At 41.9% G+C, this 9,315-nt stretch overlaps 1 non-coding gene across 1 annotated transcript; it reads right to left on the reverse strand.

Annotated features, from left to right (window-relative positions):
• Positions 1-1,552: 1,552 nt before the first annotated feature.
• On the reverse strand, positions 1,553-1,656 carry LOC122127806. The gene has a single exon (XR_006151293.1). It is a non-coding gene; the product is annotated as a U6 spliceosomal RNA (small nuclear RNA).
• Positions 1,657-9,315: the final 7,659 nt, after the last annotated feature.

The following is a 9,315-nucleotide window of genomic DNA, read 5'->3' on the forward strand; positions in this document are numbered from 1 at the left end:
TCATTTTCCTGACATCACATTATCTGACCTTTTCCGCTTGACTCATACATATACTAGATATTACAAATAAGGGAAACCATGGGACCTACGTTTCTTTGGGCCTGGCTTACTTCACTTAATATAATTTTTTCCAAGTTTTTCCATTTCCTAACAAATGGGGCAATGTCATTCTTTCTGATGGAGGCATAGAATTCCATTGTGTATATATACCACATTTTCTTGATCCATTCATCTACTGAGGGGCATCTGGGTTGGTTCCATATCTTAGCTATGGTAAATAATGCTGCAATAAACATAGTTGTGCTGGTAGCTTTAGTGTGGTCTTGTTTGTAAACATTAGGGTAAATGCCCAAAAGTGGGATTGCTGGGTCATAGGGGAGCTCTATGTGGAGTCTTTTGAGGAACCTCCATACTGCTTTCCAAAGTGGTTGAACAAGTTTACATTCCCACCAACAATGAATTAAGGTTCCTTTCTTGGACTTTGCTCTCTTGTCCTTACATGTGCAGGCTTTCAATGATTTATATGTTGTACAAGGAATTCTATTTTCCAATCTTTGTGTGACCAATTTTAGTCTCTCTGATCAGTCTTTCTGACTCTTTCTCTGGAGTCTCATTTCAGTCTGCCTCATAATATTAGTTATTAGCTAAATAATGTACAGAGGAGTCACATTTGCGTGAGCAAGGTAATGAGTACATTTCCTAAAAAACATTGTTACCTCCTCCTTTATTTTTCCCCTACCATCCTTTCCCTCCCACCTCCACAAGTACACAACCCTCCTCTCTTCCCCCACCTAAATTGTAAAGTTCATTTTTCAACATAGTGTCTTGTGTATCTCATTGTTACAATGTGTCAACCTGTACCCCTATTTAAGCATTTTGTTTTTTTCTTTCCCCTCCACGAATTAGAGGAGTGTATATACAAGATGTAGGTGTACCAACTTCAAATACAGTGAAAACAGGAGTTATAGCAGGAGGGAGGAACATATAAAGAAACAAAAAAATCACATCGCACATTATATGTACGTTAGAAACAATAGCAAGAAAGAAAAAAACCACTTGTGTCCCTATCTTGGGGTTCATGTCCCTTAACATCATCCTATCTGGTCATATGCAGATAGCTTTTGACCTAGTCTTCTTAACCCAGACAAATATTAGTTATTGAAAATTAGGGAAACCATGGGACCAATGTTAATTTGGATGTGGCTTACTTCACGTAATATAATTTTTACCAAGACTTTCCAGTTACTAACAAATTTGGCAACGTTATTCTTTCTGATGGAGGCATAGAATTCCATTGTGTATATATACCACAGTTGTGTTGGTAGCTTTAGTATGGTCTTGTTTGTGATCATTTGGGTAAATGTCCCAAAGTGGGATTGCTGGGTCATAGGGGAGCTCTATGTGGAGTTTTTTGAGGAATCTCCATACTATTTTCCAAAGTGGTTGAACAAGTTTTATACTCCCACCAAGAATGCAGTACGGTTCCCTGGTGGCCACATCCCCTCCAGCATCTCGGTTCCCTGGTGGCCACATCCCCTCCAGCATCTGTTGTAAAAGTATGGAATGCTTCAGGAATTTGCCTGTCATCCTTGTGCATGAGCCATGCTAATCTTCTCTGAAATGTTCCAATGTTTCTGCTACGCATTTCATTTTGTGCTCCTGCACTTGGCGAGTGATTTTAGGTGCGTCTACACCAGTAGAATCAGCATAAATCAAGCCAGCATTTCTTCATTTAAAATACAAGGAAAGGATACAGGTTGCCACATTGTAACAATGAAATGTACAAGACACTCTATGGGGGGGGGCGTGGAGTGACATCTTGGGGAGGTATGAAGGGGCGGAATGGTAGGGGAAAGACAAAGGAGGGGGTAACAATGCTCAATAAGAAATGGACTCATTACCTTACTTATGTAACTGTAACCCATCTGCACAGGAACTTTAAAATAAAAATATAAATTGAAAAGATACAAGGAAAACTTCTGTACTTATAGGAAGTTGTATTTGTCACTCAATATCAGCAAGGTATTGGTTTTAGGACCACAAGCATATTAAAATTTTGGATGCTCAAATTCTCTACGTAAACACAGTATATTATTTCCAATAGAATCTGCCCACATCCTAGTGCACGGTAATTGCTACGAAAATTTTTACTACATTCTATGTTTGTAGTGAAAAATAAAATTATATGCACTATCGACTGATACCATTTTTTTCAGATAATTTATTTATTGTGAAAATATCGTACAGAGGGGATAATGGGCAAGGTAATGAATATATATACATATATATATGTATATTCATAGATATACATATATACATACATATATATACATATACAAATATATAATGTTTTAAAATCAAAATATTTTATATCCTTTTTAAAAATTTTTTTGAAAATACCATACAGAGTTGTTACAATTACAGAGGAAAGGTAATGAGTATATATTTTATCAAGGATTATTACTTCCTCCTTGGTTTCCCCTTCCCTTCATATCTTCCACCACACCCCACCCTCTCCCCGAACTGCCCGAAGTTGTAAAGTTCGAATTTCAGCATAATGACTTGTACATCTCATTGCTGCAATGGGTCCACCTGTATCCCTATTTAAAAGGTTTGCTTTTGCCCTTCCCATCCACAAACTATATCAATATCAAATACAATGAAAGCCGGGGTTATACCGTGGGGAGGGACATAGAACACAAAAAAGCAATCATCTTATGAATATGTTTGAAACAAATGCAAGAAGGAAAAAAATATATGAATATTTATATTGGGGTTCATTTCACGTAAAATCAACTTATCTGACCTTTTCTGCTTGTGTTAGACATACACTAGTTATTGTAAATAAGGGAAACCATGGGACCTATGTTTCTCTGGGCCTGGCTTTCTTCACTTAATATACTTTTATCCAAGTATTTCCAGTTCTTAACAAATGGGTCAATGTCATCCTTTCTGATGGAGGCATAGAATTCCATTGTGTATATATACCACATTTTCTTGATCCATTCATCTGCAGAGGGGCATCTGGATTGGTTCCATATCATAGCTCTCTTAAAGAATGCTGCAATAAACAGTTGTATTGGTAGCTTTAGTATGGTCTTGTTTGTTACCATTTGGGTAAATGCCAAAAATTGGGATTGCTGGGTCATAGGGGAGCTCTATGTGAAGTCTTTTGAGGAACCTCCATACTTCAACAGATACAATCTATTCAACATTAAACAACTATGTACTAATGGGCTAAGAACAGAAAAGAAGAATTTGGCAAACGAGAAGTTATTAGGTTTAGGGAGAAATGTGGGGAAAAGTAGGATTAGAGGGATGTGGTAGGTAAAAAGAGAGTGTATTTGGCCAAGTCCTAATTTCAGAGAGGGAAATAGCTTGGGAAGAATTATTGGAGAGACTTAAAAAAACAAAAGAAAATGGAAAAAACAAAACTTTACATATAAAAAGTGAAACACAAAAATTATGAAAGGGTAAAGAAGTGATATTGAGAGAAGAAAAGCTAAAAAATAAAAGTTCTTAAAATTATATAGGTAGGAGGAGATAATACTACTATTAAAGAATTTAAGCCTTAGAGGTTTTGAATTGAGTAATAAATTTCTGGGTTAAATATGTACACAAGGGAGATAAGGTCTAATAATCGATGACAGGTATGTATCTGAGGATGAGTAAAACAGCAATTAAGTCACCCAAAAAGAAGAAAGGGAAGAAAAAAATGAAAAAGAAAAAAAAAGAAGAGAAAAAGAAAAAAGAAAAAAAGGACCAAAAACTCAGTAGAGATTAAAACACACACAGACACACACACACAGACACACACACACACACACACACCTAAAATAAAAATTTTGCGAGGACAAAAAAGATTAATAGAAAACAATTTTTAAAATATAATTTAAAAATTTTTTAAAAATTAAAAAAAGGTATAAAAAAGAGTTCTTTGATTGGGAAAGGGGGTGCGTGCATGGGAAGATCTTTTATCTCCCTTGTGTCCTAACCAATCTCTTGGTGGAGTCTCAGGTCTGCTTGTGGTTACTGCCTGGTCTGTCTTGATTGGTTACTTAAGTCAGTTTGTTTGAGCAGGCAGAAAAATGCTCTGCTTTACCCAGGATTTTGTGATCCTCCTCCTCGCTAGTTCAGTGGGAGGGAGGTCTGCTTTGATTATCACAAAAGAAGGAGATGGCAAAGAAGGAGATGGCTGTTTCCTCTAGTTTGGAGATGGTGTGATGAGGCTAGATTCTGGGTAGAGTTGAGGCCTTTCACCAAACAGTAGCTTTTCCCTGAGGGGATAGCTTCTGATATACTCACAAAGCCCAGCCTAGAGCCATTCTCAGGGTTTATGTATACTGAATTTCAATTGTTTTTCTAGGCTGCTGTAGGGAGGGGCAGCCTCTGGCTCTGTTTACCCAGAAGAAAGCCACACCTGTGGGGGCCACGGATCCTCTGCTTGTGCTTGGTGACTTTCCCTTGGGTGGAGCTAAGCCTGGAATGTCAGGTCAGCTTCCTGTGACCTGCTAAATGACTCCAGTTTTCATCCAAGGCCTGAGTTGTTGCTAGCTCCTCAGCCGGGCCTTTTTCAGTATCAAAAATGGAGATCTCTGGTGCTGGGGGTGGGGAGAGGTGGACTTCCCCCCTCTGCTTCCTGAGAAGGAGTGAGGATGTCAGGGTTCTACTCACGCTGGATTGTTGGTTCCCTGGCCATCTTTAGTCTGTGATCTGCAGGATGAAGATATTTGCTCCTTGCCAGTTCTTGCTGGTGTTGAATAGAATCCACTAGCCCCTGGGTCTGGCTCCTTTGTCCCGGATTCTCTGTGTTTAGGTAGGGTGGCTATGGCCGCCACCACCAACGCCTTGCCACAGCTGCAAGCAAGTGCTCAGGTCTGCCTGGATTTTTCCTCTCTGGCCAAACTCTCTGTACAGTGATCGCACACTTGGTGTGATTCTCTAGGCTAGGACTGTTCACTGGAACACTAAACTGCTATCTATGCGAAAAATTGATAGCCTCCAGCTTCATTTCCGCAGTCTTCATTCAACATTCATGAGTATATTTCTTATCAAGCATTGTTGCCTGCTCCTTTGTTTCCCCTTTGAATCCCTTCAAATCACCCCCCCCTTCCTAATCCACCTCCCAGCCAAATTGTAAAGTTGATTTTTTGACGTAACATCTTGTACATCTTATTATTGCAATGGGTCCAGCTGTATCCCTATATAAACAGTTTGTTTTTGCCCTACCCCTCCACAAATTATATCAACCTCAAATACAATGAAAGCAGGGGTTATACCGTCGGGGAGGGACATACAAAGCAACAAAGAAATCATATCATAAGTATGTTAGAAACAATTGCAAGAAAGAAAAACCATTTGAATCCTTATCTTGGAGTTCATTTCACCTACCATCAACTTATCTGACATTTTCTGCTTGTGTCAGGCATACTAGTTTATGCAAATAAAGGAAACCATGGTACCTATGTTTGTTTGGGCACTGCTTACTTCACTTAATATAATTTTTCCAAGTCTTTCCATTTCTTAACAAATGGGGCAATGCCATTTTTTCTGATGGAGACATAGAATTCCATTGTGTATATATACCACATTTTCTTGATCCATTCATTTACGGTGGGACATGTGGGTTGGTTCCAAATCTTAGCTATGGTAAACAATGCTGCAAAAAACATAGCTTTGCTAGTACCATTAGTGTGCTCTTGTTTGTGATCATTTGGGTAAATGCCCAAAAGTGGGATTGGTGGGTCATAGGGGAGCAGTATGTGGAGTCTTTTGAGGACCCTCCATACTACTATCCAAAGTGACTGAACAAGTTTACACTCCCACCAACAATGCAGTAGGGTTCCCTTCTGTGCACATCCCCTCTAGCATCTGTTGTTATTAGAGTTCTTCATTATAGCCATTCTAATTGGAGTGAGGTGGTATCACAATGTTGTTTGGCATTTCTCTTATGGTTAGGGAAGTTGAGCATTTCTTCATGTGTCTATTGGCCATACTTCTTTCTTCTTCAGCGAAGTTCCTCTGTAAGTCTATAGCCCACTTATTTATTGGGCAGTTGTTTCTTTGAGGATTTGTTGTTGGGGTATTTAATTTTGTGAGTTCCAGTTATATTGTAGATATGAGACCCTTGTCGGTTGTATGTTTAGTGAAGATCTTCTCCCAATCAGTGGGCTTTCTGGTGATCTTGCTAGCTATGTCCTTTGCCATGCAGAAGCTCTGCAATTCCATGCAATCCCATTTGTCCAACCTTTGTTTAATTTGTTGTGTTTCTGGGTCTCTTTTAAGAAAATTTTGGCCTGTGACAAGGAGACCTAGGGTTTCACTTATTTCATCCTTTGAAGTTTTTAGTGTGTCAGATTTGACTCCGAGGTCTTTGATTGTGGAGCACATGGGCAGCAAAGATGGCTCTGAGGGGGAGTTGTGTGGGCAGAGCCCAATTTGCTTTACGTTCCGTGACTAACCATCCCGTGGAAGCTTAGGTGCATGATAAGGTTCTTCTTCCTCCCCTCCCATGCACACCTGGTCTTTTTTGCTTTAAAAAAGAGCTTGCTCTGAGTTAATAAATGAATTTCCTGCTTCACTTGACTCCCTGCTGTGTCTGATTATCTCCCTGGCTAAGGGAGGCCTGGGAACGGGGGAGCAGCCGCACTTACCTTCCCTTGGACCCCATTCATCTTTTGTGGGATGGACGAAGACCCAACATCTGGCGCCCAACGTGGGGCTTGAAAGGAAAAGATACAGGCGGCGGCTAAGCAGTCTCACAGGGTAAGTGAAACCCTTAGTATGGGTAATGCTATTTCACAGAAGTAGGAGGAGGAGGCAGCATTAGGCCTAGAGTGAATAAAGGAGGACTTGAAAAGTGAGAAGGAAAAGGAATGGGTCAAATTCATCCAAGAATGCACTGAAACATGCACAGTGGAAATCAAAATGAGGGTGAAAGTTACCCCCTCTGACTCAGGTGCCCCGGATGGATCCTAGGTCCCCACCCTATTTCCCCGATTGAGGGAGAGGTACGGCGCCCTACACAACCTGTGAGAGGGACCTGCAAGACCCGGACCCCTACCAACCTTCCATGGAGGGGCCGAGGGGTGGGGAAATAACCTAATTGGAGGCCTACCCTGGAAAGGAAGGGCCATCCAGGACCCCGGACCCTGGGCCACAGGATTTGCTTCCCCAAGTGTATCTGGTAAATCTGGCCCTTGGAATGGTATCCATGGGAAGCTAAAGATCTTAAAGAGCTCCACAAGGCAGTGGAGGAGGATGGCCCAAACTCTCCTTGGGCCCAGACCTTATTACAGGACATTGCTTATCACCCATGTGTCCCTAAGGACTGTCTGGATGTGGCCAAAGCCTTCCTCACTTGTTCTCAGTTTACTAAATGGTGCCTTTCTTTAAGGAGGAATGCAGAGTGCGAGCGGAGAATAACTGGCAGGCTCAATCTGTGATACCTATTACTTATGCCATGTTAAAAGGGATGGGGAATGGTACTCCACTAGGGTCCAACATGCCGCAATACCTGGCTCATACCATGACCAGGTGATTCAGGCAGGACTTGCCACGTGGTACAAACTGGATGATGAGCCCACTGAGTCCCTCATAGCAGGAGTTACACAAAAACCTGGTGAGCCTCTAGTTGAGTTTGTAGATGGAGTCCAACAGAGTATTAACCACAAGCTGCCAGCAGAGAACCTCCAAGATCAGTTTGTAAAGCTGCTGCTCTGGGAAGAGATGAATGCAGACCACCACATGGCCTGCATGGGATTGAGAGAGTTTTTTCTGAGAAGATGGGTGATGGCCTCACAGGATGTGGGAATGCAACAGCACCAGTCCCAATCATTAGCTTTAGCTTTACATGTTCAGACATCTGCAATGACTGTGGCTATTACTCAAGCACTGACAGCCCAGGGCCAAGGAACCCCAAGACCATCGGGGAAAGGGACTTGTTTTAAATGTGGGCAGGAGGGGCACTTTAAGAGGGATTGTTCACAAAAATCCCCTGCCAACTGGCCCTAGGGGGCCTAACCTCCCCCTACACCCTGACCCAGGGGCAGAAAGGGATACCATTGGAAAAAGAATTGTGGATCCAAGTTTGATTTAGATAGGAAGCCCTACCTGGGTGGAGTGGTGGCCATTGATAAAACCTGAACTTGTATTCCTCCACCTTCTGGTGGAGATAAACCTTGGGTACATATGCCCTTCTATGAGTCCTTGGAACACACCCATATTTGTTATTCAAAAGGCCTCTGGGGCTAGGTGTAAGCTCCAAGATCTATGAAAGGTAAATGAAAGGATGGAGCTAGTAGGAACATCCCTAAGAGGTATGCCCTGGACTCCTGCTATACTTTCAGAATATACCTTGGTGTGATTGATATTAAAGATTGTTTTTTTCTATCCTCCTGCATCCAGATGACTGTAAAAAGTTTGCTTTCTCCATCCCTTCTCTTAATTTTTCCCTGCCTGATTGGAGGTTTGAATGGACGGTGCTGCCACAGGGAATGGCAAATAACCTGGCCTTTTGCCAACAATACTTGGCCACACTTTTAGGGCCTGTGCTGGGTTCAGATACCTCTCTTGTGTTTGCCTACCCGGATGATATAATTGTGGGGCACCAAGACCTAGGACACCTGGAGGGCCTTCTGGCCCAGGTTCGCATCATATTAAGAAAGGGGGGCTTCACCATAGCACTCAATATAATTCAAAAGTACCTTCTTTTAAGGTGCTCTGGTTCCACCTTACCTTGACTCAGGCCAGTCTCCTTAAGCCTTTGCTGGATATTCCAACCTCTCTGACCTTATCCCAACTTCAGAGCCTTTTAGGGGAAACCAATTGGCTGTTTCCATGGGTTCCTGTCCCTAAAGATAGTGTGTGCCTTATTTGCCCTACTAAAAGGCAGGACGCCCCAAGAAGTTATTACAATTACAGACAGCCATTGGGCAATATTTTTGCAGTTCCAAAAAGCCCTGGATGAAGTTTTCCTGAAGAGGTATTCTATTTTTGAGCCCATTTCCCTTTGGTGGTTTGGAGGTGTTACATTGATTTCTGCAGTTTTAATTCAAAGGGGGGAGCCATTAGAGTGGGTTCACACTCCCCTGGGGGCACACCTCAGGTATAATCTCAGGCAGACCAACTTGCAGATGCTATAATCAAGGGAAGGACCCAAGCCCAAAGGCATATGGCTTTGAGCCTCACTCCACTGTTTTTCCTTTTTGGATGGCAGATATTGAGCGGCTCACTTAAGCCAATGCCTCATCTTGCTCTCTCCTTAGAGGGGTTTCTAGACCAAATTGACTGCCACCACAACTGGTTCCTTTGATT

This window comes from Dipodomys spectabilis, unplaced genomic scaffold (assembly GCF_019054845.1).
Source record: "Dipodomys spectabilis isolate Male_0828 unplaced genomic scaffold, ASM1905484v1 ptg000312l, whole genome shotgun sequence".
In the NCBI taxonomy this organism is placed as follows: domain Eukaryota; kingdom Metazoa; phylum Chordata; class Mammalia; order Rodentia; family Heteromyidae; genus Dipodomys; species Dipodomys spectabilis.